Below are 10,753 nucleotides of genomic sequence, written 5' to 3' on the forward strand. Positions count from 1 at the left end.
TTCCTGCCTTGGGAACTTTTCACTTGCTAGGACCTCGGCTCTGAGCACTTTCCCTCAGTTTGAAAAGTACAGGTAGGAAAGTACTCTTTCTTACCTTTCAGGTCTCAGATCAAATGCCACCTTCTCAGGGAAGTTATACCTGACCATCGTACCTTTATCACCAAACCCTACTCCACTCTAGCCCAAAGTCACCTTCTTATCACGCTAGGATTTTAAAAAATTTTTTTAATAAAATGTACTATCTGTCCATGCATGACCACATGCAAATGTACAGCTTGATGAATGTTCACAAACCAAACACTGATGATCGGTCTGTGCACCCACATGAAGAAAGAGAACACAAGCAGCATCCCCAGAAGGCCCCTCATGTCACTTTAGTCCCTCCAGTCCCTCCCCTCCTCCCAGGGCAATCACTATTCTCCCTTCCAACAGCACAGTGTTGCCCATTCTGTATGTGACAGAAATGGAAATATATGGTGTGTACACACTCATGCCTGGCTGCAGATGTCTGTGAAGCTCATCCACATTGCAGTACTCAGCAGTGGATCATTCGTCCTCACTGCTGTATCATCTGTCACTTTTATTCATAGCACTTGTCACAATCAGAATGTGTGGATCCGTTGGCACATTCTTTTTGCCTATCCCACTAGAAAGTTAGTTGCATGAAAGCAGGGACCATGCTTGTCGTGTTCGCCCTGTGTGGTGAGTGCTAAATAAAGAACTGTCAGATGAAGGACATTGCCCATTCTGTGCTGGCATTTGGTAGACATTGCCATGCAGACCAAGCTGGTCCTGCCCCCAGAAGCTCACAGGTCATGGGAGAGCTCAGATGGGGAGGGGCACCCAGACAGTGCTGGGGGCAGGGAGGGCTTGGGGCCACGAACTCTAAGATGGTCTGTGAAGGATTCATTCTGTGAGCACTTGTGAGCACGGCTTGTAGGGTGGGTCCTAATTATGGGGAGAGAGAGAGGCTCTGTCTGGGCCCTCAGGAAGGTCAGAGCTAGAAGAGCAGATGAGTGACAAGTGCTGGATACGGACTCACAAGGACAGGTGAACCCAGGGAGTGTCCCCAAGAGGGTGGTTGGAACTAGGCTAGGGGATAGTACTGAGGCCAAGGTGCTGAGGGGCTTTCTGGGAGGTAGCTCCCTCCTTTTGGCTCTTTTACAAAAGGCCCAGTGCCAGGCTTAAATTTTACAAGCATTATCTCCTCCAGTCTTTATGACTACTCTGTGAGACAGGGAGTGTGATCTCCACTTACATAGTAGGAAACTGAGGTTCAGAGAGGGGACTTGCCCAAAGTCCCACAGCAGAACAGGAGTTGAATCCAAGCCTCCCTCTACAGCCTGTCCCATTTTCCCGGAGGTGCTCTGATGACAACGCTCCTAAAATCTGATGGCACACAGGGGATTCACCCAAGAGAAAGAAGTGATTGGTGGGAGAGAGTCACAAGTTGGGGATATGTTTACTTCTCTTCTGAAAAAATCTCTTTACTATTATTACTGCAAAGAAAATATAGCATTTCCACAGAGTTTTGCACAAATTGCGTAGCCAGTGTTGGCTTTCGCTTGGGATCACTTCCTCACTGCAAGATTACAGGTGACTGTGTTTTGGCTCCTTGCTCCCCTCCAATGTCCCATTTCTATCCCAGTCAGGGCCACTCAGCCCCTTGCTTTGCTGCTCTAAGAAGATCACAGAAACATCAGAGTAACATTCCTGGAAGCCCTGGAGAGCCCAGAGGAAACGTAGAGGTGGGGAAGCAGTGGACAGTAGGTCAAGGCCATGGTGGGGAAACAGGGCTGACTCAGGGGCCCTCTTCGAATTGCACCCCTCTTCCATAGAGTGTGTGTGTGTGTGTATGTTTGTGTGAGATGGGCTAGACCAGAGTCGGCTATTTTTCAGCTTGTATGTCTGTAGTACAATCTTACTCTTAAACCATGAACATGAATTACTTTGATATAAAGCAAATTAAATAGCAAAAGAACAAAAACCTTTGCAAATTTGATAGGTGAGAAATGCTCCATGGTTGCTTGGATCTGCATTCCTTTAATTTCTGACAAGGATGTACATATCTCAAATGCTTCTGCACTGTCTGTATTTTCTCGAAACTCTTGGCATCTGCTGTCAGGCAACAGTTGAATGGTTGTGAGCCTGGCACCTTGAGGCAGACAGAAATACCTTCAAGTCCTGACTTTGCCAGTACTGGCAAGTGACTTCATCTCTGTTTTTCGTGACTTTAAATTGGAGATAGTAATAGTTTAGCTTACTTCACAGGGTTGCTCAAGGATTAATTAGAAAATTCACAGAATGCATCATTCTCATAGTACTCATGCCAATGTTAGCTAAGGAAAAAAGAAAGCTCAGACGTGCAGGCGGGGATGTGCACAGAGGAGCTACAGGGCTGTCTCAGAGCTAAACAGGAAGGGCCTGCTGTCCTCAGGCCTGTTACCTGAATAGACTACCCCAAGGGCACCCAACAGGTAATAGCTCCAGTTATCAGATTCCTGCAATTGTTTTTAGCAGTTCACCTTTATCATGTCTTTACAAAACATTCAACTTACTTTTCTTCCTTTTCTTTTGGCAGCTGGCCAGAAAGGAGAGCTGAACCTTTAACCTTGGTGTTATAACATCATGCTCTAGCCAACTGAGCTAACTGGCCAGCCTCCCAACTTTTCATAGAATCAATTCTCCCTTGGTAACCAGATTTGGGTTTATCTATTTAATTACATTTCACAATTATAATAATAGAAGCAGTAATATAGACTGGTTTGGGAACAAATTCAGTAATTCTTGGGAAGCCTACAACTCAGTTGGTGGGAAGAGGAAAGCTTGGGGCCTACTAGACCAATATTTTAATGTGCCCATCGATCACTGGGGGAGCTGGTTAAAATGTAGATTCTGATGCAGTATGTCTGAGATGGCACTGAGATGCAGTCTGTCTAAGAAGCTCCCAGGTGAAGCCCTGCTGTTGGTCCAGAGGGCCACGCTTTATGTAGGGAGGGAGAGTGTATTCTATCAGTGCAACAGGCCAGCATACTGTGGGCATTAGTCTGTGTATTTCACCAGGAGATTGATGAAGTTGTGGTGAGCTGGGTTGGCAGAGGTTGCTGAAGAACTTCTACTGTGGCCAATATTAGTTTACAAAGCAGTTTCACATACATCATTTCATTTAACTTTCACAGTATCATAGGGCATTGTTTTAACCACCCCCCATCCTCCCTTTTTCTTTTTTACCAAGGATTTAAGACTCAGGAAGGTCAAGCAACTTTCCCAAAGGCATGCAGCTAGTCCTAGGCAAAGCTGGAACTTAAACCCAACCACATTTAACTCCAGGCCTGCCATACATTCCATCACTTTGTAGAGTTCACCTTGAGAACATCTAAATACTGAACCCAGCACAGGGAAGCAGCTGAGCTGAGCCAAGACTGTGAGTCTTACATCTATCAGGAGGTGTTGCAATTGGTCATTCAGATGGTTTGCAGTTAAGCCTTTGTGGGCTCCTGTACATATATCAGGTAATCTCTTTTTCTCTGTGTTTTTTTCCTTCCTTTTGAAACCTCCCTCCTGGATCTCTGACTTTTTGTTCCAATCTGGACTGGTGGCTCTCTTGGCCTAGTAAACAGGTGTGATTATGGAGTTTTCCTTTACTATCACTCTGGAGACTCCCTTCACCTTATTTTTGTGTTGGATCACCTGTTTCTTAGTTCTTTGGTCTTTCTCTTTCTTAGCTTACTTCTTCATTCTAATGGAGCACACCCTCCAGGAACTTTCCAAGAAAGGGTGCACAGAGGGCAAACGTTTAGAGACCTTGCATGTCTTATTAAAAGGTCCTTATTCTACTTTCTCACACTTGATTAAGAGCCTGGGAATTGAATTCTATGTTGGAAACCATTTCCCCCAGAGTTTTGAAGGCATTTCAGTGTTGGCTTCTAGTCTGCAGCATTGCTGGAGAGAATTCTGGTGCCATTCCAACTACAGAGTCTTTGAGACCATTTTTCCTCCTTCTTTAGAAACTCTGGAAACAATTTTCTCTAATATCCAATAGTTGCTATATGTCAAGATGTTGTGCCTTGTTGTGGGTATTTTTCCACCTGTTGTGCTGGATTCCAGTGAGCCCTTTCAATCTAGAAATTCATGTGCTTCAGTTCTGAGAAGATTCTTACATTATTAATTGGATAGTCTTCCATCTATTTACTCTGATCTCTCTAGGTCTCCTATTTTTTGGGTGTTGCATTTATAAAGTTTTATGATATGAACAAGTTTTTGCTTTTCATGTAGGCACATTTATGAACTTCTTTTCCTACAGATTTTGCTATTGATCTTATTTTTAAAATATCCTTTTTAATGCCAAAATTATATAACCAACTCCACTTTTAATGTTGCCAATAGCAATTTCATAATAAGGTTCATGCTGTTTTTATTCATTTAAGCTCCACTGCAGGCAGCACAAGTGAATATTTGTTATATAAATAAAGGAGTGAAATAATTTATTGAATGAAAAAATAAAAATGAGATATGTAATTAATTTTATCCAGCATCTTATTACTAGCAAGTATTCTGGGTTTTTTTGTTGGTGGCTGGCTGTATGCGGATCTGAACCCTTGACCTTGATATTACAAAGCTTCACCTTAACCAGCTGAGCTATCTGGCCAGCCTGGGAGCCTGGTTTTTAAATGCTGAAACAAGTATTTTCATTACCAAAGTTAATAAAGCATATGAAAAAAAATGTTAAAGGATAAATAATGAGGAGAAAGAGCTCCTAAACACTCAGTAAATACAATAGAAAATTATAAATAATCTTTGAATTATTTCCAGACACAAGAATGTGGAACATCCATTGCTGAAACAATGGCATGAAAAAGAAAAACACAATTTAAAAAAGAAGAAAATGGCCAAGGCAATAATGGGGCTATAGAGTGAGGGGTGGTATGAGACCCAAAGATGGTTAGGTTTGTGCCAGGATAAGTCTGGGTCAGGTGGGGTGCACAGGCTCACACTTCCAGCCCCGGTTAGACTCTCAGTCAACAGTCTTCTCCTGAAATCCTACTTGACGCCAGCCCATCAGACATAGCCCTGCCCTCTGGGGGTTCACGGGTTAGGCGAAGACAAGATTTGACTGCAGGACGTAACACGACGGCCATTACTAAGGGTCTCTGGGAATCAGCTTGTCTCTCGGCAACTGACACTTAGTAGGTGTTATCAATGAATCCCCAGTGAAGGGGAGGTGGCCACCTCCCACATGACTAGCTGTCTGACAGACTTAGAAACAACTCTAAAAGGAGAAGCCTTGAAGAAACAGATCCCGTTATGATGGAAGCCGAAACTGATAATCTGGGGAAGCAGTGGTGTGGAGTGGTTAGGGACACTGGCACTGGAATTAGGGCAGTCCTAGCCTTGACATCTCCAAATGTGGGACCTTGGGCAAGTTATTCTCCATGTCTCAAGTTTCTCCATCCCTAAAATAAGGATAATGACAATATCTACTTCATGCTGGGAGGAGGATTACATGAGACATTGTGTGTAACATAGTGTTAGCACATAGGGTGCAGTGCTCATGCGTTAGCACAACTCACCTCCATCAAATCATTATTCTCATTGCCCAAGTGGCAACAGGAAAGGCAGAAGAAGCCAATCCTGGGCCTTTGTCCCATCAGCTGATTGACAGCTCTGAAATCTCAGTGTGGATAATGGACATGACTCTTCCTGTGGCATTCTTTCTCACAGCGTGGGGCAGGCCACCCTCCCAAGCTCCAGAGCAGCTGTGGCCATGGTGTTGGCAGGTGAAGGCCACAGTACTCCAGAGAAAAGGGATAAATTGAGAATACCCGCGTTGCCAGGGCTTCCACAACAATGGCTAATCATTTCTTCTTTTTTTTTTTTAAAGATGACCGGTAAGGGGATCTTAACCCTTGACTTGGTGTTGTCAGCACCACGCTCAGCCAGTGAGCTAACTGGCCATCCCTATATAGGGATCCGAACCCGTGGCCTTGGTGTTATCAGCACCGCACTCTCCCAAGTGAGCCATGGGCTGGCCCATGGCTAATCATTTCAACATCCCCTTCCAAATCAATCATCTCATGCATTTCCAAGGCCAGCTCTTAGTCTAGTTCCTGTCCTATGAGGCGGCTTTTTTGGGAATCCTTGTTTAATAATCCACAACCTAAACTAGCATTTCCAATTATTTTGCAAATCTTACAATTTAATGAAGTGGAAGGGACCCACCAAAATAATATCTTCAATTAGGCAATACTTGTCTATCAAAGTTACAAATTGACAGCAATCCCAGTTCAAGGACTTTATCCTGTAGATGTACTCACATATGCACAGTGGACAGTCAGAACAAGAGATTAGAGATGGGTATAATGGCATATACATATAACGAAATATCAATCATACAAAATTTATTTGCATATTGAAACTATCTATTGAACAAGTACTATATGCCAGTCACTGTTCTAAGTGCTCAGGATATGTCAGGAGCAAAACAAAGGTCCCCTGCTCTCATGGAGCTCCCATTCTGGTTTATGTGCCACATGCTAGGAAGCTGTTCAAAGGCTGAAGCAGATTCATGAAGTAAGAGTATAGAGCCATCTCCAAGCTGCATGGCCACATAAAAAAGCCAGGTACAGATAGAGTGTGTATATGCTACCATGTGTGTAAAATGTATCTTTGTGTTTGCATAAAATATTCCTGGAAGAGTTCATGAGAAACTGAAACAGTAATGGCCCCTAGGAAGGAGCACTAAAGGATGAGGGGTCAGGTTTAGGAGGAAAGAGTTACTTTTCAATGTTTGTAGAGTTTGAATTTTTATTCTGTGCTTGTTTTATCACTAAATACAAAATAAAATGTAGAGCCTTTTACTCTGCCAAGTGCCTTCAAATCCTTTCTTTAATCTTGTAGACCTAAGTTTCTCAACTATGGCACTATCAACATTTGGGGCTGGATAATTCTTTGTTGCAGGTGGCTGTTGTTTAGAAGCACCCCTGTCTTCTACCTACTAGATGCCAGTAGCACTCTCCCCATGGTTGTGACAACCAATAATGTCTCCAGACATTGAAAAATTCCATGGAGGCAAAATCACCCCTAGTTGAGAACCACTGCTCTAGACAACCTGTGAAATAGTGGAGGTGGGCATCACTGTCTCCATTAGACAGATAAGAAAGTTGAGACCCAAAGAGATTTTTTAAAGTCGTGTGCCTTATTTTGCATTGTTATCCATTCATTTATAATTTTAAATACACAGTGCTCTGCTGAACGCTCACCCTTTAAGCAACCTATCTCTTAAGCAATATACAAGTGGATATATAGATGTAGAATAAATATGAGAGTACTTCAGAAAGTTCATAGAAAAATATAATTAAAAGATAATACAAATCTTTCCATGAACTTTTTGAAGTACTCTCATATAGTTTCTTTTTAATTTTGATCAGTTTCTGCTAATGTTTTAGCTACATTAAATCTTACTGGAGATGTTGGGTTATATAGCATAACAATCAATTAAAAAATAAACGAAGTAATTTCAATGATGGTATGAGGGGAAAACTCACTAACCGAATACTCGACATTCTGAAAAATAACATCACCTTGAAATGTCAAATCTCTTACTTTGTTAAAAACATACACTTTGCCTCCCCCCACCCCAATTTAGAGTTGGCTGGTCTTGTTTTTCCAGGTGGATTATTATGAGTCATGAGGGCAGGACTAAGCCGTATCATTCTTTGGTATCCCCTGGTGTCTAGTGTAGTTCCCGAAGAGGTTTAAAATGAAGGCACCCCAGCAGGGTGTGGACAGAGTAAGGACCAGGACCTGGGACACAGATGGAAGCAGGTAGGAACTGTTATCAGCCGTGGGGTTTGAAAACAAACTCTGGTGTAGCTTTCTATCAGTGTTGAGCGCTCCTTGAGCAGTGACGAGCCCACAAAGCTGCAGCCACGGCTGAGACGGATGTAAGTCTGAAGGCCTATCCCCTCACAGATGCCCACCTCAACAAAAAACAATCGGATCTTGTCCAGCAGTCATGCAACTACAAGCAGCTCTGGAAAGGAGCCCATGAGGACACCAAAACCCTCAACAAGGGGTATCTCTGAGTTCATTGTGTTGGCTGCAGACGCTGAGCCCCTGGAGATCACTCTGCACCTCCTGCTGCTGTGTGAAGGCAAGAATGTGCCTTATGTGTTTGTGCACTCCAAGCAGGCCCTGCGGCAGGGCTGTGGGGTCTCCAGGCCTGTCATCGCCTGTTCTGTCACCATCAAAGTGGGCTCCCCGCTGAAGCAGCAGATCCAGTCCATTCAGCAATCCATTGAAAGGCTCTTAGTCTAAACCTGTGGCCTCTGGCACACTCTCCCTGCTGACTCCTCCCCCTCAGGTTGTGTATCAGTATTTTCAGCTACTTTTTATTGTTATAAAAGATTGTAGCACTTGAAAAAAAAAAAAAAAGAAAATACAAACTCCAAGTCTGCAGTTCAGAAAAGCCTCTAATCTGTTGTTTGGCCTTGGCAGCTTGCCAAAGGAGCAAGAGAGGAAGGTCATGGTGTTGGCCAGGGAGGACCGTGTGTCGCCTCCCCAGATCCTCTTGATTTCTTGGGTTTACCATGCAGATGGCTGGGATTGCAAAGACCAATAAGACACAATCTTAGCATCTCAGTGTGGGGGGCTTGAAAGACCCATAAACAGACAATAGCAGTTAAGTGTGATTAGTGCCATGACGGGGGTGGCAAAGGGTGTCTTGGGAACCCTGAGGAGGGGTATCAGGGAGGACATTCTGGAGGGGGTGACACATAAACTAGGATTGAAAGAACAAGTCTCAGGTACGCCAAGTTTGTGCCCATCTATTCCCTTTGACCTTCACATGACTGGCTCCTTCTCGTCATTCTTGTCTTACAGATCAAATATCACCTCTAAAGAAAGGCCTCCCCTGACTACCCCATGGAAAGTAGACTCTCTGGTCACTCCTGATACTTTTTCTTCAAAGCACCTCTCAGGAGCTGGTTTTGCTGTTATATCCATCTACTTGCTTGTTGCTTGTGGCCCTCATGCAGAGTCCCTGTGAATCTGTTCACAGCTGTGTCCCTAGTGCCCTGGGTCTGCAGTGAATAGACAATATTTGCAGAGTGAAGAGGAGATTTGGCAGGTGGACAAGAGCAGAGCTGAGAAGTGCAAAGGGGGAGGGCATCTCTAGAATGCGTTGGGCAGGTCAAGGTTGGGAAGGACTATGGCTTTGACACCAAGATGCGGGATGGAAGAGGGGCTTAGCCTGAGGTGCAGATGAGAAGTAGAGGAATCTAGATAATCCTCTGGAGAAGTTTGACTGTAAAGGGGAGCAGATACGTGGGGTGGGAACTAGAGCGGATACCCAGTCCACAGAGGGGTATTATCAGTATCTTTTTAATAGGAGGCAGATGAGAATGTTTTTAGACTGAAGGTCAGGAGCCCATTGAGATTAAGGAAAGAGGGGGACACCTGGAGAAAGGTCCTTGGGGTGGCAGAAGGAACCACCGAACCCTGGTTGAAGCATTTGTCTCTGACTGCTGGAGGGTCTGCTCCACTGTCTCCAGAGGCAGGGAAAAAAGAGTAGATGCCAGTTACAGACACTTGTTGCATGGGGTGAGCGTGTGTGTGGTGGGAGGTGGTGGTCTGAAATGTCCCTGGCACTGGGCAGCAAGACCAGCTGCTGTTAGGGGCGGGAGAGAAATGGAATGTGGTTGGGTAGGGGACGGGGGAGGGAAGCAGGTGAAACCAGGAGGGCTGCTAGGTGGGGAGAAGAGGAAGGTGACAAGGGACTGGAGGAAGAGCAATACATAGTATGATTGTGAGGGTAAGGGCGTGGGGAGGGCGGGAAGGACAGCAGGGTCCAGCCTGAGAGCGCAGCATCTGATCTTCATACTTTGGAGGTGGGCAGTTCTGAGGGATGGCACGGTGTAGGCTGTGGCCATGAGACCTGATGGCTGAGGTGGAGTGGAAGGTAATTGACAATGAGGTCAAGGAAGTGGGGGACTTGGCCAAGACCTCTTGGTGACAAGAGGTAGCAGGGTTGGGGTGGAGAGGGAGCCAGAAGTGAGCTTCCGGGAATGAGGGCAAGTGCACAGGAGATTGGACAATGTGTGGGCCTCAGAGGGCTGCAGGGCTACACAACAGCTGGCCAAGGGGAGGAAGCTGATCACAAAGGTCCTGGGGGACAAAGAGGGTGTCCTCAGGGCAGGGCCAGGTTTAGTGAAGGCAGGAGGTGGAGGGTGGGAGCGTTCCTGGGTGCATAAGGAGAAAGAGCCATAAACCAGAGCCAGGGCTGGGGCCACGAAGGACAGATGGCCTGTGTTTGAGGTGGACGCTGGTCTGGTATGTGAGGTTGGGTTGGCCCACCTCCAGGCTCCCAGGGGGCCCCTGATGAAAGTCCCGGGGCTGTGGGCTGAACTCTGTGCCCTGCAGACACTTGGGAAGGAGTTTGGAGACAAAGATTTGAGGGACACCACGGCTCCCAACCAGGGAAGGCCCAGGCCTCTGTCCAGAGCTGATTTTGGTGCAAAATCTACTGCGGGATCCCAGGGGCCCTGCGGCCCCACTGTCACCCTGAACCCTCAGGAGGCTTCCCGTGTCCCTTTCTCTGAAGGGCAGGGGAGCACACCGAAGGGCGGCGCCACCTCAAGCACAGTTGAGGGACAAGGCAGAAATTCCGGAAATTCCAGATGCCTTGGGGGGGCCTTAGAGGGTCCAGGTCGGGAGGGCCGGCCCGACTCCACCGCCAGGGGGCGCCCTCGGCCCG

The 10,753-nt window shown here is 45.8% G+C and overlaps 1 pseudogene; it reads left to right on the plus strand.

Annotated features, from left to right (window-relative positions):
* The first annotated feature begins 677 nt into the window (after positions 1–677).
* LOC134372553 (NHP2-like protein 1) lies at positions 678–8,316 on the plus strand (annotated as a pseudogene).
* The last annotated feature ends 2,437 nt before the right edge of the window (positions 8,317–10,753 follow it).

This window comes from Cynocephalus volans, chromosome 3, assembly GCF_027409185.1.
Source record: "Cynocephalus volans isolate mCynVol1 chromosome 3, mCynVol1.pri, whole genome shotgun sequence".
Lineage (NCBI taxonomy): Eukaryota > Metazoa > Chordata > Mammalia > Dermoptera > Cynocephalidae > Cynocephalus > Cynocephalus volans.